The 25575-nt window shown below is 43.6% G+C and overlaps 1 protein-coding gene and 1 long non-coding RNA gene across 12 annotated transcripts in view; one reads left to right on the top strand and one right to left on the bottom strand.

Annotated features, from left to right (window-relative positions):
• The window catches only part of MSI2 (musashi RNA binding protein 2), a 655460-nt gene that overhangs the window by 297221 nt on the left and 332664 nt on the right, over positions 1 to 25575 (top strand). The window lies entirely within an intron of this gene.
• LOC148044848 (uncharacterized) lies at positions 17137 to 19575 on the bottom strand. Its single transcript, XR_015697117.1, has 2 exons — positions 19268 to 19575; positions 17137 to 17972 (listed from the first exon to the last, which is right to left on the bottom strand). It is a non-coding gene; the product is annotated as an uncharacterized LOC148044848 (long non-coding RNA).

Genomic DNA, 25575 nt, shown 5'->3' with positions numbered 1-25575 from the left:
TATTTTGGGTGTGTGTGTGTTTTCAAAAGAAAATAAGACCCTGCCTTATTTTGGGGAAAACATAGTAGTATTTCTGTTTTTTTGACATTTTTTTTTGAGGGGAGGGGAGGTTTCTAATAGAGAATTGGGATCTCGGAATTTGTTCAGTATTACATTGATGGGGTCTTGAGTTAGCTTTCCGACTAATAGCCTGCCTCCTCCGGCATATGCGGTTGGACATTCAAATCTCTCAAAGTTCTGGAGACAGTTTCAAATCGGATTTGACTGTTGGTGTATAGAATTGTGACCATTCAAAAAAAAAAAACTTCTTGGTTGAGCAATGGCACAAGTCTTACTTAAGATCTGCACAAGCATTCAAGAAGTGGAGTGGAGAACTGGCAGACAAGGTGAGTTTGATGAATGAGCTGGACTCCCTGTTTGTATTTTTGTTTTTATCACATTTAGCAACCATTCAACTCCCTCGCAGAGAGACTCTGGGCAGAGAACAAATAAAACGTTAAAAACATTTAAACCGTTAAAGGCGTAAAATCTGAATAAAAAAAAAACTTTAAGTAAAAACTTAAAATAGGGCAAGAGTAGTTTAAAAAAATGACATTAAAAGTTAATGTGAACTGTGGTACAATGGCAATGCTACCTGGAAGACAAACATATTTTAAGCCTAAGAATTTCCCCAGCTTCACGAGATCTTATCCTTGGTTGGCAGAGTGGATTTGTCTCCTGGGTCTTCAGCAGTAATGGGGAGAAATGGAATTATAAATAGCCAAGTCAAAAGAAAGGAAACACCAAACTTACAGTGATATTTACATCATCATTCACAAAAAAATGTAGTTTGATGACATTGCAGCCATTAATAGAGCAGAATATTTGTAGTACAGGGTTGCACTGAGGGATCCTTTGGTGCTCTCTGAACTTGGTGGTTTTCTTGCAGACGTTTCTTTACCAAATTAGATAACATCATCAGTGCAGCCCTTATTTCATTATAGTTAGTCCTCGATTTCCAACAGTTCATTTAGTGACTGTTCACAGTTACAACAGCACTGAAAAAAAAGTCACTTACGACTGTTGCAGCATCCCTATGGGCACATGATCAAAATTCAGACACATGGCAACAGATTCATATTTATGACCGTTGCTGTATCCCAGGGTTTAGGCGATTCCCCTTTTGCGACCTTCTGACAACCAAAGTCAATGGGGGAAGCCAGATTCATTTAACAACCCTGCTACTAACGTAACAACTGCAGGGATTTGAGAGCCAAGGTGGCGCAGTGGTTAAATGCAGCACTGCAGGCTACTGCTAGATCAGCAGTTCAGCGGTTCAAATCTCACCGGCTCAGGGTTGACTCAGCCTTCCATCCTTCTGAGGTGGGTAAAATGAGGACCCAGATTGTTGTTGGGGGCAATATGCTGACTCTCTGTAAACCGCTTAGAGAGGGCTGAAAGCCCTATGAAGCGGTATATAAGTCTACTGCTATTGCTATTGCTATTTGCTTAACACCCGTGGCAAGAACGGGCATAAAAAGGGGCCAAATTTAAGAACCATCTCACTTAGCAACAGAAATGTTGGACTCAGTTGTTCTCTCCCGTCGAGGGCTACTTGCAGTAGTTGTGTTCACGGGATGTGATTTTGAGAAGTGTACAGGTAACGCCACTCCCTGTAAGCCTCTCATGCAAATGGTGGGTGAGGTTACCAGGAAGGGAAGCAGTGTTTTGGGAAGGAGGCAGGACAGCGAAGCAGATCTGGTTTCTTCTGAGAACTCCGAAACAAATTATTTTTAGCGCATTGATGGTAAGCACTGAATGACAATTACTTTCGGTTACCCATCAGCTTTAGTGAAACTAATCTGCAGCCTCCAATATCTATCGAATGGAGAATATCCGTTTTTGGGCTGAAGAGCATATGACAAAAGTAATCTAAACCATCCTACAAAAATAAATAAGTCTGTCTTTGTAAATATCCTTTAAATTGAGCGATGTGCAAGGTGATGGCACTGTCGGAGCTGTTGAAATGCATTTCATACTTCCAGTTATCGCCGGATGTATGGGGTGCTACAGCTGGGTTTCTCTCCCTCCCCCCATTCACCCATTTTCACGTTTCTTTGAAGATTTAAAACGAATAGTTGGTAGATCCAAGGCTGGGGATGCTTGTCCCATGTTACGTTTTGCTGATTCGTTTGGGGGGGAAAAATGGCCATAACAAAAGTTCTCATTCGTGAACAGGCCCAGCTACAGGGAATCCCAGTTGGTGACCACAACTGGGTTGCTGAGTGAAGTGGTGATGAACTGAAATTGTGATTGTGCTTATGGTCTGACTTCACCTTTCTTTGCCTTTTGTTGTTGTTGTTAGTTGCAAAGTTATGTCCAACCCATCATGACCCCATTGACAATGTTCCTCCAGACCTGTCTGTCCTCTACCATCCTCTGGAATCCATTTAAGCTCACGTCGACAGCTTCGGTGACTCCATCCAGCCACCTCCTTCTCTGTCGTCCCCTTCTTCTTCTTTCGCCCTCCATCTTTCCCAGCATTGGGCTCCTCTCCAATGAGTCCTTCCTTCTCATTAGGTGGCCAAAGTCTTTGAGTCTCCTCTTCAGGATCTGGCCTTCTAAAGAGCAGTCAGGGTGGATCTCCTCTCGGACTGACCGGTTTGATCACCTTACCGTCCAAGGGACTCGCAGGTGTCTTCTCCAGCACCAGAGTTCAAAGGCCTCCATTCTTTGGCGCTCAGCTTTTCTTATGGTCCAGCCTTCACAGCCCTACATTGCAACTGGGAAAAACCAAAGCCTTGATTAGACGCGCTTTTGTTGACAGGGTGATGTCTCTGCATTTTAGTATGCTGTCTAGATTTACCTTTGCCTTTACAGACTTGCAAAGTTTGTAAAGGCCCCTGAAGTACTAACCACTTTATGGTTATAATTACTTTTTCACCATTGTCTTAAGTGAAAAACAGCCACTAAACAAGATGGTTACTAAACGAGGCCTGCCTATGCCATGTACTAGATAACTTCAAGTACATTTTTTTTTACTCATAAAGTGTAAGCAGACCATTCCTCTGTAGTGCTCACCTTTAAAAAAGATCAAATTATTTAGTAGGTTATCCCCAATAAATCTTTTAAAGTATTTTACCTAGGACCTCCTGGTCGTACTGGTCATAGTTCTTTCCTTGCATTCATTCTGTGTTGCTATGGCACCTCAAAATGGAGGACTGTAGGTCAGCTTGAAGCAGTGGGGATGGCACAAAATGTGCCTCTCCCCACGGAAGGCAGATAATACATTAGCACAACCTTTAGCGGAATGATAAATTGCTTCTTTATCTGGCCGTTGTCTAGGGAGATCCACTGTGGAGAATTGAAAGAGATGTTTCACACTACCAGCTAACATTTTTTTTTTTGGAAGTGAACCAAAACCCACAGTTTGGACTTGAAATGTATTTAACAGTGTGCCCTGCATAATGGTATAGCTCTCTGAAAGCTTAAAGAGGGAAGTAGGAGATTAGTCATCTCAAAACTTAACTATCTGTGTTCACACAGGGAGGGAGAGGGAGAGGGAGGGAGAGAGAGGAAGGAAGGGAGAGAGAGAGAGAGAGAGAGAGAAAGAAACATAAAGAAAGAAAGCGAAATAAAGAAAGGAAAGGAAGGAAGGAAGGAAGGAAGGAAGGAAGGAAGGAAAGGAAAGGAAAGGAAAGGAAAGGAAAGGAAAAAAGAAAAGAAAATCCTTTTGGTTTGGTGGCTCAATTTTAAGGGAAGCAAATTATGTGGTGTTTTATTTGTTTAAACTATGTTATCAGTTGCTGTTCCAATTAAAAATATTCAGGGTGATGTACATCAATTTTAGAAACAATATTATTAATTATTATTAATGAATATTCATTATTAACAGTCCATAATTATTATTATAACAATTATATTAATTCTATAGAACCGTCACCAAGAATTTATTAAGCAAAAGCAAACTTTTTTTTAAAAAAGGTAGTCCTTGATTTACGACCACAATTGAGCCCAACACTTCTGTTGCTAAGTGAGATGTTTGTTAAGTGAGTTTTGCCCCCATTTGTGACTTTTCTTGTCACACTTGTTAAGTGAATCACTGCAATTGTTTCAGTTAGTAATATAGTTCTTAACGGACATTTTCATCATGTGACTATTGAGGATGCTGCAATTGGTCATAAGTGTGAAAAAGTCATGTTGTTCTGCGCTCTAGAAATATACAACAGAGGTCAGTGGATGGATGTAGTTAAGGAAATTTCTGTGGTAGTCTTGAGGGGCATTTTAATCAATTTCTCATCTGCTGCCCACCTAAAGTAGCACAGAAATTTTTGGCAAACGTCCCTCAAATAGTTTTGCTTGTCTTGAATCCTGACAATTCAGATATTAACCAAATTTTCTAATATGTATGAAGGCAGGCACCAGTTTTGAAACCCTCAAGTATTTGAAACCAGCACCTAATCATCAGCAAGTATTTTGCTGACAGAATCTCTTTTCAGTGACGTCGGCCGTCAGAAAATTTGAATTTGAGCATTTTGCATGGGTAAGTTTCTGATGGAAATCCCCAAATGCAAATTTGTATGCAGGTTTCCATAATCAGTGATGTGGGTTAGAAATATTTTAACGGGGAAATAAAGTGCTATAAATTTCCCCTGGAAAAGATTTCACCCCATTCTCCCCCCCCCCCCCCGTTTTTTTTTTTTTTTACAATATACTTCTGTTTGCACTCTGTGGAAACATGCCGGCTTCGCTCCCTAATTTGCTTTAATGGAATTTCTAGAGTCTGTGTACTTTGCAGTAGAATGAAAGCGTCATTATTTAATTCATATTTTTCACATCGGGTTTAAAAACAATTGCAGAACACGGGGAAAATATGTTTATAGAACATCTGCTCTTCATAATCTAACATCTGGCAGGGTTCACCAAAAGCCGATCTAAAATTGCAAACAGTACTTAAATGCTTGTTTTTAGGGTGGAACTGCCCTCAAATCAGCTTGGGTAGAATTGGCCCTAGACGATAAGGATACTTGCATGTTTTTGTATGATGCTGATGTTCTGGCGAAGATGGTAATCATCACTCTTTACTGTTTTATATTGTATGGAGACCTACCACGCTATACATCTTTCTCTCTCCAAGGTACAGAAAAAAATTAAAAAGAAAAAGAGTTTTGTTTGTAAGATGGTTCTGAAAAGGCTAGGCTGCGGAGGCTATTTCATCCCTCTGCCGGGGCTCCCTGTCACCGGTTGACTCCACAATTGATAGGGCTTTCGGTTAGGACAGGTAGAGGAAAAAGAATGCCACACTAGGAGGAGACTATATTGTAGGGGAACCGGACTTCCGGTCTTCTCCAGAATTAAACGGGAAGCTTCCGGTTAGGACCTTTGTGGCTCTTTGAGTATTTAAGGTTGCCGACCCCTGGACTAAATCATATGATGAATGGCCAAGAGAATTAGATATATTTAGCCTTACAAGGAGAAGGCTTAGGGGTGACAGCCATCTTCCAATACTTGTACAGCTGTCACCAAGTTGTCCACAGATCTTAAAGTAAATCTTAAAGTGGCCAAACACTGATTTGAGGGTCTAACCAGGTGCAGGAGAGCAGCTTCCTAACCTTGGATCTTTGCAGTACATTAATCTATAGATCAGTGGTGGGGTTCCGGATCCCGTTGCAACCGGTACGGTTGCAATGGGACCTGGCGTCCATCACATGAACGCGTGCAGCACGCACATGCATGTGCGCAGCGCACGCATGCATCCTTACGTCTTGCGACACCTCCAGGAGCCTCTGAGATGCTCCAGCTGCTCGGCGGAGTGTTGCGTAGGCGCTGTGCGCTCTGTGTGTGTGTGTGTGGAAGCGCCGAAGAACTCTAATACAGGTAAAGAGCTTGGGTGGGCGGGCCCTCCTGAGCACCGTACTGGAACGGTAGCCGGTGGTCCGGGCAGGCACCGGTACACCCGTACCGGGGGTGTACCACCTGCAACCCACCACTGTTATAGATCTGCCCTGTGTAGCTTGGAGGAGGGATTGAGTAGAAAACTAATTAATAACACTCCTTGTCTAGGAAGATGGGAATTGCTCAGTTTTGTGAAAACGTTTGGCCTTTTTGTGTTTGCCTGTTCTTCAGCCGTTCCAAATCTGTTTGTTTGCGTGTGATATTTAATTCAAAGGTTATTTTATATTTATGCATCTCAGCAACTTTACTCCGTAAGTGTTAACAATACAGCTGGCTGGAAGTGGTATTCCTATTAGCTTTTGATGTTGTCAGCTTTCCAGAAGGTGACTTTTTCCTACACAATATTGCGGGTTGTTTGTTTTAGTTTTTTTTGCCTGTGGGCTTAAGGCTACAGAGGCTTCCCTCATGACATGGCAAGGAGGCAAAAACAGGCGTTGCTCAGATTTGCCATTAATCTTGTAAAAAATGTCAAAAGGAATCGTGAAAATTAGATCCTTTTTTTCTTTCTTTCCTGGAGAACCTGAATCCCAGAAGATTCCCATTTGTGAACTTAAAAGATTTTGTTCCTTCCATGCTAAAGTCCTGGTGTCTCAGCCAAGTGTGCTCGAGTTGCTGTCTGTTGTCAGCGGAGCTGGTGGCTGACTCAAGACAGTGAGGAGGTTGGGGAGGAAGATGGGCCAGTCCTGGAGTCTGGGGAAGGCTCTGATGAGGGCCATCTGACAGTTATCAGCTGCCTTCAGAGTCGGAGATCAGTGGAGCAGAAGAACAGCTGGAGCCTGTTCCCAGTGTGCGCATGCGCAGAGCTGCCAGACAAAGGGAACTGCTAAAGAACAGGGGTCGACTTGGGAATAAAGAGGAGTGAAAGGGGAGAGGAGTTTGCAGGAGACAATTAATTCAATTCTTTAGGGTGAAGATCTGTTCTTGACTTCTTGCCAATTGCTGCTACAGCATGGCGTTTGGAAGATATCAGCCTGGCAGCCTGATAAAGGTCTGTAGTTGTGAAATCTCATGAAAGACTCTTTGCCGGGACTTTGCTGGAATTCCCTTTAACCTAAATAAAAGAGATTTTATCAGGATGAGGCGTCTGCTTCATGCTCTTGGGAAGCCTAGGTCAGAATACTGTCACAGTTACATGCACCAACGAGTTGAGGTCTAAAATGAAGGAATGTCAAGCCAACGGTGGTGAACATTTTGTGGCATGACAAAACCGCGCTCGTCAAAATAGCAGTGATAAAATCGTGTCGCTAAAGCCGCGACGTCATCACCGCACGTCATCACCGCTGTGACAACAGTGCGGCAACAGAAGGGCGCTTTAAAACGGCGACGTGGCAGAAAGCCGATTTCAATTAAGGTAAGGGTTAGCATTAGGTTTAGGGGTTTGTTTTAGGGTTAGGGTTAGGTTTAGGGTTAGGTTTAGGGTTAGGTTTAGGGTTAGGTTTAGGGTTAGGTTTAGGGTTAGGTTTAGGGTTAGGTTTAGGGTTAGGTTTAGGGTTAGGTTTAGGGTTAGGTTTAGGGTTAGGTTTAGGGTTAGGTTTAGGGTTAGGTTTAGGGTTAGGTTTAGGGTTAGGTTTAGGGTTAGGTTTAGGGTTAGGTTTAGGGTTAGGTTTAGGGTTAGGTTTAGGGTTAGGTTTAGGGTTAGGTTTAGGGTTAGGTTTAGGGTTAGGTTTAGGGTACTGAGTGCTTGGGAATGCGCGGATTTGCCCTCCACGATTATGTGATCGTGGTAGGGTCGCGTTTTTCCTTAGCGCTTCGAACGGCGCGAATTAGTCTTCGCGCTTATGTCTCCTCCGATAAGGGCTTCGCGGATTTGTGGTGGAACCAAACATTTGACTCTACGACTTGGAAGCATTCGTTTCGTGACCTTGAAAGTTGAGAAAAGCGACTTACGATGGTTTCACACTTACAACCATTGCAGCATTCTGACAGCCATGTGATCAGAATTTGGATGTTTGGCAACTAGCTTGCTTTTACAACAGTTGCCGTGTCCTGGAATTATGTGATACCGGGACATTGTGATTCGCGATGTTCCCTGATGGCTTCCCAAAAGCAGAATCAATGCGGGAAGCCAGGTTCACTTAACAACAGAGTGATTCACTCTGATGATTTGCTTAACAACTATAGCAAAAAAAAGCTTGTAAAATTGGTCCTGAGTCACTTAACAACTGCCTTGCTTATCAATGGGAAATTCCGGTCCTTGTTGCAGTCAACACATTGAGGGACGACATATTGAGGCAGATCCAAACACCCAGTGGCTGCTCTAGTGAAGGTTGCTCATCCCCTGAAACACAATACGGACACACCTTGCCCCCAAATCAAAATGCTAGTAACCTCAGTCAGGGGCCAAATTCTGGGGAAAAGGTGCTGGAGTCCCAGCTTGCTTCCTTGTCATGTTGGGGTCCCTGTTGACCTAACTGAGGGGTCTGCTGCTTGCTGCTGACACTTTGGGGAACCACTTTGGATGAACAGGTGATCGCTTGCCTACGCTCTTGGCTAAACACTCTAGATCAGTGACGGCGAACCTTTTCGGCAGTGCCGGAAAGGGAGCATGAGCGCCCTTGTTGGGGATGCAACCCGGAAGAGGAGCTGAACTTCCGGTTTTCAACACGCACATGCGCGCCGGCCAGCTACTCTTCTGGTTACTGCCATGCATGTGCTTGCGACAATCAGCTGGCTGGCGTGCTTTGCTCACACTTGAAAACAGAAGATTAGTTTCCGGCACTGCCGCACGCACAAAGATCAGCTGATCTTCGTGCACGCATGCGCGCCGAAAACCCGGAAGAGGAATGGGCGACACTGCGCGTGCTAGGACATGGCTCCGTGTGCCACTTCGGGCATGCGTGCTATACGTTCGCCATCACAGTTATAGGTAGTCCTCAACTTAACAACACTTCATTTGGTGACAATGTTCAAAGTTACAACGGCGCTGAAAAAAAGTGACCTGTGACTGTTTTTCACACAACCGTTGCAGCATCCCTGCAGTCACATGCTCAAAATTCAGACACTGGGCAACTGGTTCATATTTACGACGGTTTCAGTGTTTCAGGGGTCACGTGGTCCCCTTTTGCGACCTGTCGAGCAAAGTCAATACTGAAGCCAGATTCGCTTAGCAGTTGCATTACTAACACTGCAGTGGATTCACTTAACAGCTGTATCAAGAAAGGTCATAAAATGGGGCAGTTACTAATGAAGGTGTGGTTTCTTCTTCCCTCTACCCACAATCCTCCCCCCCTCCCCACTCCCACCTCTGGTAAGCAGAGCCTGGAAGTCCTTTTGTCAGGCTCCCCTCTTACCTGGCAGTGCATCATGGGTTCAGAGGTTTGTGGCCTGATTCTTGCTCCTCATTCTTTATCACTGATAGGTATGTATTTGGGGGCAGGGCAGGTGGGCTCTGTTATCAGTTGAGTTGTAAAATTCTGGGGAAAACTTGTGTGTGGTGGGCGGGGGCGGGGGCGTCCGAGAAAATGATAACATCTTGTAGCTTCACTTTTTAAATAGTTTTTAAACTAAAGGAAATGCAAGGTGGACTTTTAGGATCTTGATTTAGTTTTATTCTTTTTTCCAGACATGAAAAAAAACACCCCAAAGTATTCTGTCTTTTGGCTTATCATGGTGACTTAAAATCCTAGCAGCTGCATTTCCATGACATGCTAAGCATATTGCTTTAACTTAACTTTTAATAGATTTATAAGCCGCCCAATCCCGTAGGACTCCGGGCGGCTTACAGAAAAAGTTAATATAAGAAGTTAAAATAAAGAACAATTTAAAAAGAAACAATTTAAAAACAATGCACCATACACTTAATCTGGGTGGGGCTGGACCTCATTCCTGAAGTCAACAGCCCCAGGCCTGCCGGAATAGCCAGGTTTTAGCGGCTTTTCGGAAGGCCGAGGGGAGGGTCCGGATCTCTACGGGTAGGTCGTTCCACAGGGCCAGAGCAGCTACAGAGAAGGCCCTCCTCCGAGGAGCCGCCAGCCGGCATTGTCGGCATCCAGAGAAGGCCCAGTCTGTGAGTTCTTATCGGCCGTTGGGAGGTATGTGGCAGGAGGCGGTCTCCCAGATATCCAGGTCCTAGGCCATGTAGGGCTTTAAAGGTGATGACCAGCACCTTGAAGTGTGTGCGGAGACCGATCGGAAGCCAGTGCAGCTCGCGGAGGATAGGAGTAATATGGGTGTATCTAGGTACACCCATAGTCGCTCGCGCGGCTGCGTTCTGGACTAACTGTAGTCTCTGAACACTTTTCAAGGGCAGCCCCATGTAAAGCGCATTACAGTAATCGAGCTTAGAGGTGACGAGGGCATGAGTGACCATTCGAAGTTCCTCCTGGTCCAGATAGGGCCGCAACTGGGTACACCAGGCAAACCTGGGTAAAGGCCCCCCTGTTCTTTGGTTTGTTTCTTGCCATTTGGGCTGTTGTGCAAGCAACCCTCCCATGGTTAGTTAACAATTCAGCATACTGCGTGAACCCTGAAAATGGGTTAATTTAATAACCAGCATAAGCATACTAGACGAGCTTGGTTTCTCCTCTTTTAAACGGCTGTTGCTCTTGTGCAGGGCTCCCTGTGTTTTCAGTACAGGAAACTCTTCTCTTCCCCAGCTTATTACGTTTAAATCTTTTCAAAACCTTTTGTTTATACAAATCCAGGGAAAGTTGCAATTATATAAGGTTAGCTCATGCCAAGAAACAAAACCTGTTCCTTGTAAGATGCATTTGTATTTTATGATGATTGGATTTTATGCAGGAAGGGCTCTGAGAGTTCTCTGTTATTAAAATCTGGAGAGTTTAAGAAGCTTTTTCTGAAATTTCCTGACCAAAGATTGCTTTGATCTTTATGGTTCCAGCCCTTCCTTTTAGAATTTTTCATATAGGTTTGAGGATGTCTGCAGATCTTCCATAAAACACAAGGCGCCTCAGAAATGGATACAGGTTCTTTTTTTGCAAAATTTCCTCGCCATGAATGTTGCTGGATACATACATCTTTTGGCAGGTTCCAATAAAGTTAAAAGATGCTTTTTGTTTTGCTGTCTAGGAGAACTACCATTTGTTTTTTTCACGCTATTATAGAATTGAATTGAATTTGAATTAATTTCATTTATATGCCGCCCTTTTCCCCGAAGGGGACTCAGGGCGGCTCACAATCTAAGTCAAGGGAAGGGGTACAAATAAAGAATAAAAAAAGACGAACAAAACAATACACAATTTAAAAAGCACACAACAACCATACCATTCGAGGGAGGGGGCAAAAGCTCTTTAGCCCCAGGCCTGTCAAAATAGTCAGGTTTTAAGGGCTTTGTGGAAGGCCTGGAGGGTGGTGAGGGTTCGAATCTCCACGGGGAGTTCGTTCCAGAGGGTCGGAGCAGCCACAGAGAAGGCTCTCCTCCAGGTAGTCGCCAGTCGGCATTGGCCGGCGGATGGAATTCGGAGGAGGCCTAATCTGTGGGATCTAATCGGTCTATTGGAGGTGATTGGCAGCAGGCGGTCTCTCAAGTACCCAGGTCAAGAGAAGGAGATTTTAATCACTTTTGAGGGAAATGCTGTTAGTCTGCTGTAAAGTTTTCTGGGACTTTTTTCTTAGTGGTGGTCTTTCTGAAAAATCCTCATATCACAGATTGCTAGAAGGGCCAATGAAAGAAGAGATGCTGTTAAGTAGTAGCAACATCTGAAGATACCTGAGGAACTATGTTGATCACTTCAGTGGAAAAGGCCTGCTGCAGATCCAGTCTGCCAAATAATTTCAACTGGTGGGGTCCAGGAAAAGAGCCTTTTCTGTTGTGACCCCTGCAGTCTGCATTTCCTGCATCAGAGGAGGAGAGCACATCTTTCTCTTTCTGTCCCGGCCACTTTTTACAGAGGCATGATTGAGAGCGTTTTAACAAACTGCATCCCTGTTTGGTTTGATGGACTGAGATAGAAAGTCCCTACAGAGAGTCGCGAGGACAGCCGAGAAGATCATAAGAAGCTCACTTCCCGCCGTTCAGGATCCCGCTTATAAGTGCTATGTGCTTAGAGCTCAAAGCATTGTCAGAGACCCCGCATACCCACTTCACGGTCTGTTTCGGTTGCTCCCCTCTGAGAGGAAGTTTTGAAGTATCTGTAGCAGGACTACCTGATTCTGTAACAGATTTCTTCCCTGTGCCATCCGTCTGGTAAACTCGCAAGATTCATTTTTCTCGCCATGTACACATCTATGTATACCTCTGAACTAGATTGTGTTGTTTCTCTGTGTCATATTATATATGTGGTTATATGCCTCTTTTTTTGTCATGTGTAGTATATATCGGAAGTGGTGACCCTTTGAGAGTTGTATCATTTTAATGTATGCCGATTAGTGTACATTTAAAGTGACAATGAGGTTACTCTAAGTCTGAGTTCTCTGAAATATTTTCCTGCTGGAGGTGAGGTCCACCTGCACACCTGGTTTTCCAGAAGATCCTTAAAACCTGGTTCTCACCTGGCACCAACAAGGTTAGCTAAAATCTTAATAAACACCTCCCCAAAATGTTGGAAATGCGAATCAATACACGGAACATATTACCATTTATGGTGGACCTGTGGGGAGGCTAAATTTTTTTGGAAAAGGATCAAAAATTGGCTGGAGGCGATAACAGGGGTTAAAGTAGAATGGAAACCTGAAGTTTTTTTTATTAGGAATAATGTCTGCGAAATACAAAAAAGAAATCCAGTATTTAATACTACATATAATTACGGCAGCAAGGATTGCCTTTGCCCAGAAATGGAAAAACAAATTAACTCCAAGCGAAGATGAAATAATAAGAAAGGTTATGGATTGTGCTGAAATGGACAAACTAACTAAAGAAATCCAGGGAAAAGAAGAATCAGAATTCTACCAGATATGGGATAAATGGTATAGGGGGATGGAGGAAAGAAACAAGAATCAATGAAGGAAGACAACAAAACTCAAAAATAATAGTTATGAGTAAAATAAGTGGGTTAAGAATGGTGAAATCCAAATTTCATTTCATTTTAATTTATTTGTATGCCGCCCTTTTCCCTAAGGGGACTCAGGGCGGCTCACAACTCAAAAAGGGAGGGGAAATACAAACAGAGTTACACAAGACATAAAAACCATACATAGTTAAAAGCACAACAATCATACCATTCGAAGTGGGGCAGCGAGTCTTTAGCCCCAGGCCTGTCGGAACAGCCAGGTTTTAAGGGCTGTGCGGAAGGCCTGGAGGGTGGTGAGGGTACGAATCTCCACGGGGAGTTCGTTCCAGAGGGTCGGAGCAGCCACAGAGAAGGCCCTCCTCCGGGTAGTCGCCAGTCGACACTGGCCGGCTGATGGAATTCGGAGGAGGCCTAGTCTTTTCCCTTCCCTTCCCTTTCCCTCCCTTCTTCATCCTTTCCTTTCTTCTTTCCCATTTCCTTTCCTTTTCTTCTTTTCCATTTCCTGAATTATAATAGAAGGGGAAATAATATAAGGTGAGCGATATCGATTGATAATTGCTATTAGAAAGAACAGGAAGCTCCTGTTCGTATTGTATTGTGTAAATGTGGTGTACGTCTAAGTTTTGTATGTGTGTATTTTACATGTTTGTAAATAAAAGATAAAAATAATAAAATGAAATAAAACCAGAGCTGGCTGGAGAATTCTGGGAGTTGAAGTCCACAAGTCTTAAAGTTGCCAAGTTTGGGAACCACTGGGTTAGAGAGAAGATTGCCACTCACGTTGGCTGCCATCTAGGTTCATAGTTTCTTATGCTTGGGTGGGAAGGTAACAACATTCTATGTGCCTGGGCTTATAGTCATGCTGGCCACCTGGGGAAACCTTAACCTTTTATCTTTATTTAATTTTCTTAATTTTAATTGGTTTGCATTATTATTATTTTTAACCTATTTATCATTTTGGAAGCTGCCTAGAGTTACTACAAAGGTTAGATGGGTGGCATATACATTTAATAAACACGCAGTGTTTATCCAAAGGCCTTGTGCAGAACTGCACCTGGTGGATTTTGTATAGATATGAATAATTGTTAAATAGGCTTCTTGGATCCTGTCTCAGGGGACGTGGTGGCTAAGATGCTGAGCTTGTTGATCAGAAGGTCAGCAGTTTGGCGGTTCGAATCCCTAGCGCCGCGTAATGGAGTGAGCTCCCGTTACATATCCCAGCTCCTGCCAACCTAGCAGTTTGAAAGCATATAAAAAGGCAAGTAGAAAAATAGGAACCACCTTTGGTGGGAAGGTAACAGCGTTCCATGTGCCTTCGGCGTTTAGTCATGCCAGCCACATGACCACGGAGACATTTTTGGACAGCATCTTTGGCTTTGAAACAGAGATGAGCACCGCCTCCTAGAGTCGGGAACGACTAGCACATATGTGCGAGGGGAACCTTTACCTTTATACTTTAATGGGAAGATAACAACATTCTATGTGCCTGAGCTTATAGTCATGCTGGCCACATTGGGAAACCTTAACCTTTTACCTTTATTTAATTTTCTTAATTTTAATTGGTTTGCATTATCTTCTTTTTTTAACCCAGTTATCATTTTGGAAGCTGCCCAGAATTGCTGCAACGGTTAGATGGGTGGCATATAAATTTAATTTACAAACTGTCCAAAAGGCTTTGTGCAGAACTGCATCTGGTAGATTTTGTATAGATATTATGAATAATTGTTAAATAGGCTTCTTGCATCCTGTCTCAATTGCAAAAACCTCTCTGGAATTACTGCATAATCTTTTTAAGTGCTCAGCATGTGCTTCAGAGTAGCGCTTCTCAAAGCATGATCCGGGCACCCCTTGGGGTCTCCAAGAGCCTTTCAGAGGGTCCAGTGAAGTCAGATAAATAAACATTTTAAAAATGTTTCGGTTTTCATCTCTTAATACGGTAAATACCGACAGCTATAATCCACGTAAACCAAAGCTATTGGAAGCCGCCGTGTTTTTTTTAAGAACGTAAAAGCGCTCCTGAGACCCAAAGGTTTGAAACCGCTTGCTTTAGAATGTGAATGAGCTGGTCAGAAATAACAAGCATAAAGTTTGGTCTCTGGAACATAAAAATTGTAATCACCATTCAGTCACCAGAAAACATACCCTCAAGATCAACCTCCGCTTTTCACAAACCCGTTTAATAATAACAAGTTTGGAGGTTTCGTGAGCAAACAACATCTCCCAGGGATAGACCTATAAATAATGTGTGCTCTGGAGCTGTCCCTCAAGAAAACTGTTTATGGGGCAATTTGTTGACTTGACTGACTCAATCTGATAACCGTTTTTTGTTTTTTTTTAAAGTATTTTCTTCGGTTCAAATGGCATTGAGTCCATAAAGGCAGAAACAAGTATTTTTCTGGCTCACAAGTAATTTGGATTGCTGTTAACAAGGTGCCCCGTAAAGAAAAGAAAGCAGAAGGGCCCCACTTGCATCACTAATATCCTTTTTGCTAAGATGTACAGACTGTTTTGTAAGATAATCTCGAATCAAATCTTTATTGCGATTAATGGACATAAAACAGTAGTTGGGTAAATAGTGTAAAGCCTTCATTTTCATGAGCTGTTTGCTTAGTTTAACTCTGCCATTAAGAATGGTGTCCAAGCTTCGGCGTGGGGGGAAAAAAAGAGAAAGAAAATGCATGTTTGTGTGTGGGAATTGTTCAGCCAGAAAATAGGGTGGGAAAATAATCTATTGGTTTAAAAGGACCCAGTTTTAAGCAGGATAACCAGGCTTAGCATCTTAGTAGGGAACTTGCTGTATCAATAGAAGAGAACATACAGTATGTAGCCCAGGGTTTAGTTCAGTAACACAATCAGTTCTAGTGAGAGTGGGATTTGTTCCCTGTTTACAGTAGTGGCCAAAATTGTGGAAACCTCTTGCTAACTAGCTAATAACACCACTTTTTTTGGGGGGGGGGTAGTACCATAAGATTATATAGCAATGGAAAGATAATTTAATCAAGAATGTAATGCAATGACTTTTATGAAGGCTTTGCTATTAGAATAGCAGTTATAAAGAAGAAAAAGTGAAACAAGATATACAAAAATTATCACCATAGAAAAAATGAGATATACAAAAATTATCGCCACATCAGTTAATACTTTAGTTGGGTAACCTTTAGCATGAAGCCTTACAACGTCTTCCCATGGAGTGAACCAAGCTTTTTAGTTCTGCAGCTGTTATAATGTCAAACCAGCATTTAATGATTGCTTCTATTAACTGGGTTTTATTTGCTGGGTCGCTACTGACTAATAACTTTCTTTAATCAGCTCGATAGATTTTCAATTGGGTTAAGGTCTGGGCTATTCCCAGGCCATTCCAGCAGTGGAACATGATTACCTTGAAACTCTCCCCCAAAAGTGGTGTTAGTAGCCATCGAACCTCAAAAATACACTTTTCCCAAAAGGTTTCCACAATTTTGGCCACAACTGTACATACAGTAGCTTGCCCTGGAGAGGAAGTGTGGGGTGTGTTCTGGTCCACTCCAGTAGCCAACACCCAGATAAACATGGATTAACACTAGACAAATAATCAGCAGGAAACAGTACCCTAATCAAAGAACTACCAACAAGACAATCAAGCAGCCAAACAATAAAGCAGAAAACAATTCCTTAATCAAGGAACTATCAAAGAGAAGACATATCCCTATCAACACTGGGAGGGCAGGCCACTGTATATTAAGAGGGCAAACCCCACACTGACACTGATGATGTTACCTAGTCAGGTCATGAAAGGGTCTGCAACCAAGCACAGAGACCACCAAGAATTTAAATATTAAAAAAAATACTAAGATGTCAGAGACGATTTCCTACTTAGTTTCTTCTTTGAGATACTAATTGTCTATAAGCAGCGTTTGTCAACCTCAACAAGTTTTAAGATGTGTGGACTTCAGCGCTGGCTGGGGAATTTTTGGAAGTTGAAGTCTATTCATCTTAAAAGTTGTTGAGGTTAAAAAACACTGATCTATAGGGAAGGGACTCTATGTTTTTTATATCACCACTTGCAATGCGGGTTTTCTGTTTCAGTCGACAATTGTCCTCTGTGAGCCCTACCAGGAAAGTCATTTTTTAAAAAAAATATATTAGAGAACCAAATCTCTCTCTTAGCATAATAGGGTTATAGAAGTATAAGGGTGACAAATCATGATCAATTTCCTATCTTTGTACAATAGTTTAGCATTAAACAGAGAACCTGGAAGTAGGATTTTGCAACGTTAGATGCAGATTCATTTTTAAGCCAATAATGCATAACAGAGAGTGGACAAATCCATTTTTATTGGCTTCCATTGAATGTTAAACCAATGCATGTAGTAATGACTTTTAGGAACACGCTAAGCTTCCTTTCATTGAATCCAGCCATTAGTCAGTCTAACCCAGCTTTGACCTTCAGACAGTCATTCGTGCCCCAGTCACTGCATGGCTTGAGTTCTGCCATGTGCTGTATATGGATCTGCCCTTGAAGGCCAGCTGGAAGCTTCAGCTGATCCAGAATGCAGAGGCATAGGCAGGGGTGGGCATGCCTCGGCATGCCTCTATTTTGTGAGCTGCACTGATTTTCCGTTTGCTTCTGGCTGTGACTCGCAACTACCTGTAAAGCTGTTCAAGGCACATGCCTGATTACTTGGTGCACTGCTTGTCTCCCATGGCATTTGCCCAGTTGATTCTCCATGGAAATCCTCAGTCATCCAGGCCATGGTTGTCCCAAAGGTGCTTTTTCAAAAGGCAACTGGACTTGGAGGTGTTTCACTTCTCATCCAAGAAGCTTCTTCAGTTCTGATTGAATGGTGGAGGGTGGAAGGATTTATATTCCTTGCGGCCATCTGGTCATTTCCTCTCTTTCTGAGAGTCGTTGAAGCCACTTGGAGGTTTATATGTGCCCTCAGGGTCACCTGAATAGTGCAAGCAGGTGTGGAATCTTCTTGGAACTGCTCAAAGAATTGTGTTGTAAACGAGAGAAGGTGGCATCATATCCATTCCCATGTAGATGGCCTCTTTGATTCCTCTTTCAAACCAGCCGTCCTGAGGAGCTGATCTCATCTGGGAAGAGTTGGCACACTCTGGGCATCTTCAATTGGGACTCTGGAAGTGCACCTTTGAAGATAATAGAATAACAAAGTTGGAAGGGACCTTGAAGGTCTTCTAGTCCAACCCCCTGCTTAGGCACGAAACCCTACACCACTTCAGGCAAATGGCTATCCAACATCTTCTTAAAGACTTCCAGTGTTGGGGCATTCACAACTTCTGGAGGCAACTTCTGTTCCACTGATTAATTCTTCCAACTGTCAGGAAATTTCTCCTCAGTTCTAAGTTGCTTCTCTCCTTGATGAGTTTCCACCCATTGCTTCTGGTTCTACCCTCAGGTGCTTTGGAGAATAGCTTGACTCCCTCTTCTTCATGGCAGCACCTCCCCTCAAGACTGTTGCCCCTGACATCTGAAGTCTCCCCCCTCTGCTTTTCTTTAGGAAGGCACCATAAACACCTTGCTCTTCCCCGGGCTTTTTGGCAAGGGAGAGCAAGACACCCCCCCTTCAGTTCATTCCATCCAGTCTGTTGACATCTTTTTCATGTTTATTGGTTGTATTGCAATGTCTTGGTTTGATTGATCTAAGCTGCCCAGAGTTATTGGCAGCTAGGCAGCATAGAAGGGATGATGATGATGATGATGATGATGATGATGATGATGATGATGATGATGATGATGATGTCGATGATGATGTCGATGATGATGAAAATGATGAAGACACTATCAATCCATCTTGGAATTATAGAATCCAAGGGGACCTTGTAGTTCTTCTCATCCATCTCTTAGTCATCATGGACTGGTAGTCAATCTGCTTTGATCTGATAGTAAATTCTTATCCAGTGGAGAGTACCAAATAGGGGTCTCTGTGGTGTCCTTGGTGCTCTCTGAGCTGGGGTTGTTTTGTTGCAGGCATTTCATCACCCAACTAGGTAGCATCATCAAAGGTCTGTGTTATAGGAACTATGGGACGCTCTCCCTGAAATCTAGGTCTGTTCTCCACCTTTGAATTGAGCCACACCACCATCCTTAGCAAAACAGGTGTTGAGGCTAAGATCCCAAGAAAGATCTGGTTGCTACACTTTTTTTTAAACAAAGAAATTGAGCCATTCCTGTACAAACCAGGTGAGCTGCCTCTTATTTCTTCCATCAAACCCGTTTACTTTCATCCCTCTGCAGTCTCTGCCCTCCAACTGAGACCCGTTTCAGCCTTTCTCCTCCCGTAACGTTAATCGCCAGGTTCTCACATTGAATGTGAAAGATTTATATTTAAAGTGCTCCTGAGTTGATGTCTGTTGCCAAAACCATGGCAATCCCTCCTCTTATTTCCTCCCCTGCTCTCTTTTTTTTCCCTCCCAGTGCTCACCTGTGCTTTTATTTGCCATTAACTTACAACCCTCTCTGACAATATGAAGTCCATTTCCAAATGAATCGCATTTGCGTGGATGAAGCTCCCCGAACCTCCGGATTTGGGAGCTGGAAGGGTTTTTGCTTGAAACCCGCTGCCTCTGTCACTTCTTAAAAAAAAAATATGTCTCTGCAGCGGGGGCGTGTATGCCGAAGCACAAAGCACAATTAAAATACAGTTATATATTCTCCTAGTTATTAAAGCTTGCATTAACATGACATAAAGTTTTGTCTAGGGAGTCCTTTGCTATGGCTCAGGGAGCATTTCTGTGTGACAGTAATAGGCTCCAGTTAATATACTTGAATGATACTAGAATCGGCGTTCTAAAGGCAGAACAAAAGAGGTTTATTTGAAGCTTGCATCACAAAGGTGGCATTATCGCTGCGAACAATCCACTGAGATCGGGGCTTAATTATTGTATCTTGCGTTGCTTCAATATAATAAAGTGAGTTCAGGGGAACCATTCTCTCCGACTCCCCCCCCCCCCCGCCCTCCTCTCAGCAAGCCGGCAGCTTAAGTCTCTAATTGAAGAGCAAAAAACTGAAGAGGCCCCCATTTCCCCAAATACCAGGGGTGTTTCCAGGATGTGGTCAAAATGGCAGCTGCAGCAGTGTGATCCAAGGCCTGTTTTTTTGCTTTTAAAAAAATCCACCTCAAAGCCAGGTGGGGCTTCCATGACACCAGTATTGGGTTTCAATTTTTTTTAGAACCTCTTCTGTAGGTGTGGCCTGCTTTGTGGGTGTGGTTTGCCAGCCATGTGACTGGGTGGGAGTGGCTTGCCGGCCATGTGACCGGGGTGAGAGTGGCTTGTCAGCCATTTGACTGGGTGGGCATGGCCAACTTGTAAAATGTGGTGAAACTCACTTAACAACACTCTTGCTTAGCAACCAAAATGTTGGCTCAGGAACTCTGGCATTTGAAGCACGCAAGTCTTAAAGCTGTCAAGTTATAAGACCCTTGCACCCCTAACCCTTTAGAAAGAAACCCCTAGAGGTGTTCAAACTTGACAGCTTTAAGACTTGAGGACTTCAACTCCCAGAATTCCTCCTCCAGTCATGTGGCTCAGGAATTCTGGCATTGAAGTGTGCAAGTCTTAAAACTGTCAAGTTACAAGACCCTTGCACCCCTAACCCTTTAGAAAAAAAAAACCAGGGGTGTTCAAACTTGACAGCTTTAAGACTTGTGGACTTCAACTCCCAGAATTCCTCCCCAAGTCATGTTGGCTTAGGAACTCTGGCATTGAAGCATGCAAGTCTTAAAGCCGTCAAGTTACAAGACCCTTACACCCCTAACCCTTTAAGAAAAAAAAACCCAGGGGTGTTCAAACTCGACAGCTTTAAGACTTGTGGACTTCAACTCCCAGAATTCCTCCTCTCGCTCTTCATCTTGATGATGTGCGGACGGGTGCGGGGAGGAAGCTGGAACCGGTTCTAAACGGCACTGTAGATTTGTGGAACCTCTTCTATAGAAGAGATTAGAACTGGCAGGAACCCACCCCTGCATTACACCTTTGTAAATGCCATTAGAACCACGGCTTGGGGACACCCTGCCGAAGAGGGAGGTGCTTCCCTTCAGACTATAAAATTGCTGGGTACGCGTGCGCCTCGGGGACGGGACTTCTGAGGCGTCTGTCTGATCTGATGCAACCGTCTGTATCCCGAGGGCCTTGTATAAATTCTGTGAACGCTGTAGGAAGTTAGTATGTGATATGTTGAGATAATTGCAAGGCTTTGGTGCCTGCTCTCTCCTCATTTTAAAAGCAGCTGAATCTTTTGCAAGTTCTTTTCTTTTTTTTTAATATATAAATTTCTTACAATGCCTCCGGTAAGGAAATTGTGTTCTGGGACACCGGGAGAATTGAAAATGGCCAGCTTACCCTTAAATGAGCAGTGGCACAGTAGTTAGAATGCAGTTGTTGTTGTTGTTAGTTGCGAACTTGTGTCCGACCCATCGCGACCCCATGGACAAGGTTCTTCCAGGCCTCCTTTTCTCTCAAAAAAGAGGGTGAAAATCTGGGTACGTCTTATACACTGAATACAACATTTTTTGCCTCCTGAAACCCCGCCCGTTCACCAAAATGGCTGTGCATAGCCTTTAGGAGGCTTCCAGAGTGCTCCTGGGGGCTGGGGAGGGCAGAAATGAGCGAAAAACAGGCCGTTTTTGTCCTCCCAGCCCCCAGAAGCACTTTACAAGCCTCCTAAGGGCTATGCGTGCCCATTTTTTTGACAAAAAATGGGCCCGTTTTCATGAAAAATGGGCCGTTTTCATGAGGTCTGCAGAGTGCAAAAACTTTTCAGCGCCGTTGTAACTTCGGAGAGTCACTAAACAAATGGTTTTAAGTCAAGAACTACCTGTGATGTAACTTAAGCATCTACTAGCTATTAAAAAACCTGCTAATACAGACAGACTGAGTTTCTAAATAATGCATTTGCACTTTTCAAGGACTGCCTTCCTTCCTTAGCTTAGGAGTCGATGGGCAACCAGACTACTGTGACTCATCCAGTAAAGTGGTACTCGTTGTTAATTGGTTCTAGGAGGCATGATGAGTAAAAAAAAAAACAGTGAGTACCAACCAAATTCTCCTGTGCGCTGCTAGGAGAGTCCAAGCATGGTTAAATTACTCTGGTTGCCCTAGGACTGAGTTCAAATTTTCTTTAACCACGCCTCCTGTACCTCCTTAAGGTCAGTTTTTTCAACTCAGTCTGCCCGTCAGGACACAGTTGTGTGAGCTCCAGCTATTTAATTCAGGCTTGGACTCTCCAATTCGCACAGTTAGAATTTAGTTTCAGTATTTTATACCAACCAAATTTTCCCCATGAAGAATAATGTAGTGAGTCACAAGGCAGCCGACAAGGGCTTGTGCTTTGAGTACCAAACAAACAATGAATACCGGGACAAAATTTTTACATCAAAATGCATTGGGTGCCCAATTGGATGAGTTTCGAAACAGTTGAGTACCAAGGTACCCCTAACAGTTGAAACATCTGGCTTTGCTACATTTCAGAGTTAGCTTCTTTCAGACCTTGCTAAAATAAACCAGCATTGGTCCAGAACCTGTAATCAGAATAAGCTGTCGCCAATTTAACAATAGTAGCAAAACTTTTAAATTCCCTCTAGATCTGTGTGTTGGAACTTGTCTTCCAAACGCATCAGGTTGAATTGCTGGGGTTAGAGAAACAGCAGTCTTGCAAGCTTTTTGGGGGCTTCTACACCTCTTGGTCTCTTGCGTGCCACAGCTGGATAAGCTAAACAGGTGTTAGCTTGGATCACCTTCTTCTCATCTGCTTTCAGTTCACACCTGTAGGTGTAACCGCCTTAAAAGGTTTAATTGCTCTGACAAGCTATGAAGTGAAAAGAACTTGATCTGTGACCTTTGCTTGGGGTGCAGTTAAAAGAATGTTCCTGTCGTGTTGTGCAGATGAATGATGCATGGTTTGGGAAACAGCTGGCCTGATGGTAGTTTGTAAAGTGGCACATCATTGCAACAAAAAAAACGAAGACTATAAAATTTGAGAAGTCTTGATTCTGAGCCTTGATTCTGAGCCGAATGAGCTTCACTTTGAGGGATATTGAATGAACAAATGATTTGTAGACTAGCCTAAGGCAGAAGACAAAACATGGTTGTAACTTTTACCATTGGTTTATTTCTTAGAGCCCTGTGTGTTGAAATAGTTGTTCTCTACCTCCCTTTCCTTCGTCATAAACGCTATATTGGTCTAAGAATTCTAAGGACCCATAGAGGACAAGGGGTGGACAAGTGACCTTGTCATGTAAATCCCAGGGGACGGAGTCTTCCATCATGACAATTGTTTCATCACTGTGGTGTCGTTTTGGTTAAGAACAGATGCCTATGTGGGAAATTGCTCCTGGTTTTTATGTTTGAAATGTGGTGGTGGGGGGAATGGAACTTAGTTGTTAGCTTGAAGATTGAAAAATTGTCTTCTAGAAATAGCTTGTAATAATTGAACATAATGCGCAAATGTATAAGGTGCAAATGTAGCTAGTGCTTCATTGTACTGGAAAGAGTTGGAAATCAATGCTATTTTTTTTTCTTTTTCCTTTTCTTTTTCCTGTACCCCCTCTCCTCCCCCCCCTTTAATCTTTATTTTAATTGTATTTTTGCTGCAATAGGTTTCAATTAAAAATGAGAAGGGGGTTTTGTGCAAAAGAGTTAGTTGTGTTGCTAATGATGTAGATGTACAAGCCAATAGATCAGTGTTTCTCAACCTTGGCAACTTGAAGATGTCCGGACTTCAACTCCCAGAATTCCCCAGCCAGCATTCGCTGGCTGGGGAATTCTGGGAGTTGAAGTCCTGGACATCTTCAAGTTGCCAAGGTTGAGAAACACTGAAATAGATCCTGTCCTCAGTGACTTTGCTTATAGTTGTTTATTTTGTACACTGCCTTTATTTATTTTTTTCAAATAACTCAAGATGGCGACCATACCCAACCCACCTTCCTCCTCCTATTTTCCCCGCAACAACCTGGTGAAGTAGGTTTGACTGAGAGAGAGAGAGGGAGGGAGGGAGGGAGGGAGGGAGGGAGGGAGGGAGGGAGAGAGAGGCTCAAAGATACCCAGCTGGCTTTCATGCCTAAGGCAGGACTAGAACTCACAGTCTCCTGGTGTCTAGTTTGGTGCTTTAGCCACTATACCCATGATGGCGAACCTCTGGCACGTGTGCTCAAAAGTGCCACGCAAAGCCATGTCACCCGGCACGCACGGCCTTGCCTGTTCGTCGTCTGGGTTTCGGGTACGCATGCATGCACAACAATCAGTTGTCCTTCCCATGCGCAGCAGTACTGAAAACCAGTGTGCACATGCGTGCTGGCCAGCTGATTGTCGGGTATGCATGCGCATCAGAACCCGTAAGTTCGGTTTCTCTGGAGCACAATCCCTTTGTGCGCATGGCAGTGCCGATAGCCAGCCTGCGCATGCACGCTGGCTAGCTGATTATTGGGCGAGCATATGCGCTAGAACCCCAGAAGTTTGGCTTTTCCGGAGCATCCTCCCCCCCGATGAACACGCACACATGCGTGCAACGTTTCCGCACGACCTTTTCGGCACTCGGTGAAAGGTTCGCCATCATTGCACCCTACCAAACCGGCTCTAGCATTTGCAACAAAGAAGAAACAGCCGTGTGTGTACTGCTTCCCTCCCGAACTGACTACACCACATCCCGTAAGAATAAACAGAGCACCCATTCATGCTTTCTTGCCTGCTGCTATTTTGAGAACCGGTTTTTCTAGCGTACTTCCAAAATAGGGACTTGCGCCCTGCCTCCTGTTATTCTTAATCTTCCTTGTTTTTTGTGCTTCTTAAAGCTTCTTAAATATCTTTGCGTCACCGCTGTTCTTTTTCCATGGAGTAGGGTTTGGTGGTTGTCAGGGGGTACGTTCAGGAGTCTTGGACACGCATGTCCTACGAGCCAACCAGCCGGAATGTCCACGTCACGGCCTCCCTTCAGCGCCTCTGAAGTTTCTGACAGGTCCTCTCCGTTTGAGAGACTTTCCTTGACATGTATTGTGCCGTTAATGCCTCTTAGTGAAGATATGCCAACAGTAATAACAATAGCCGACCCCCGGCTTTCAAAAGTCATCACTGACGTAGGAAACCGGGAGCATCAAATTTCAAGTAAAAATAACTCCTTCTAGCGACAGGGCTTCCATTAAACAGGGATTGCAAGAGGGTTTGGGGGGGGGGGATATCTAAATACCATGGCTTATTACCATGCCCTAGTGGACAATAATTAAAAATTTGCCAAAGCATGTTGTTTCTTGTGGTTTTTTTTTTCTCAAATGGAGAACAAACGGCCTATCAAAACGAGCTCTTCCATGGCTAATGTGTTAAAAAAACCAGTTTGCCTGCCAATAAAGAGAGATGATAAATCCTTCCTCTTCCCTCCCCCCCCCCAAAAAAAAGCAAGCAAAGCTTGAAAAAGGAATGCTCAGCTCTTGCCAAATTACAGTGTGACTGAATGTTACAGGACATAGAACAGTCTAATGTAGCGTTTTCCAACCTTGGCAATTTGAAGATCTGTGGACTTCCAACTCCCCAAATTCCTGGCTGGAGAATTCTGGAAATTGAAGTCCGCCCGTCTTAAAGTTTTCAAGGTTGAGAAATCCTGGTCTGATGAGTTTCTTTGAAATGTTACTAAGGGACGCGGTGGCTCAGTGGCTAAGACACCGTACTTTGTTGATGAGAAAGGTTGATAGTTCGGCGGTTCGAATCCCTAGTGCCGCATAACGGAGTGAGCGCCCATTACTTA

The sequence above is a fragment of the Thamnophis sirtalis genome, unplaced genomic scaffold, assembly GCF_051295495.1.
Source record: "Thamnophis sirtalis isolate CommonGarterSnake01/CBP01778 unplaced genomic scaffold, rThaSir2_p1.2 scaffold_6, whole genome shotgun sequence".
In the NCBI taxonomy this organism is placed as follows: Eukaryota; Metazoa; Chordata; class Lepidosauria; order Squamata; family Natricidae; genus Thamnophis; species Thamnophis sirtalis.
The sequence above is the reverse complement of the archived record's forward strand: the minus strand, read 5'-3'. Positions and strand labels throughout refer to the sequence as shown.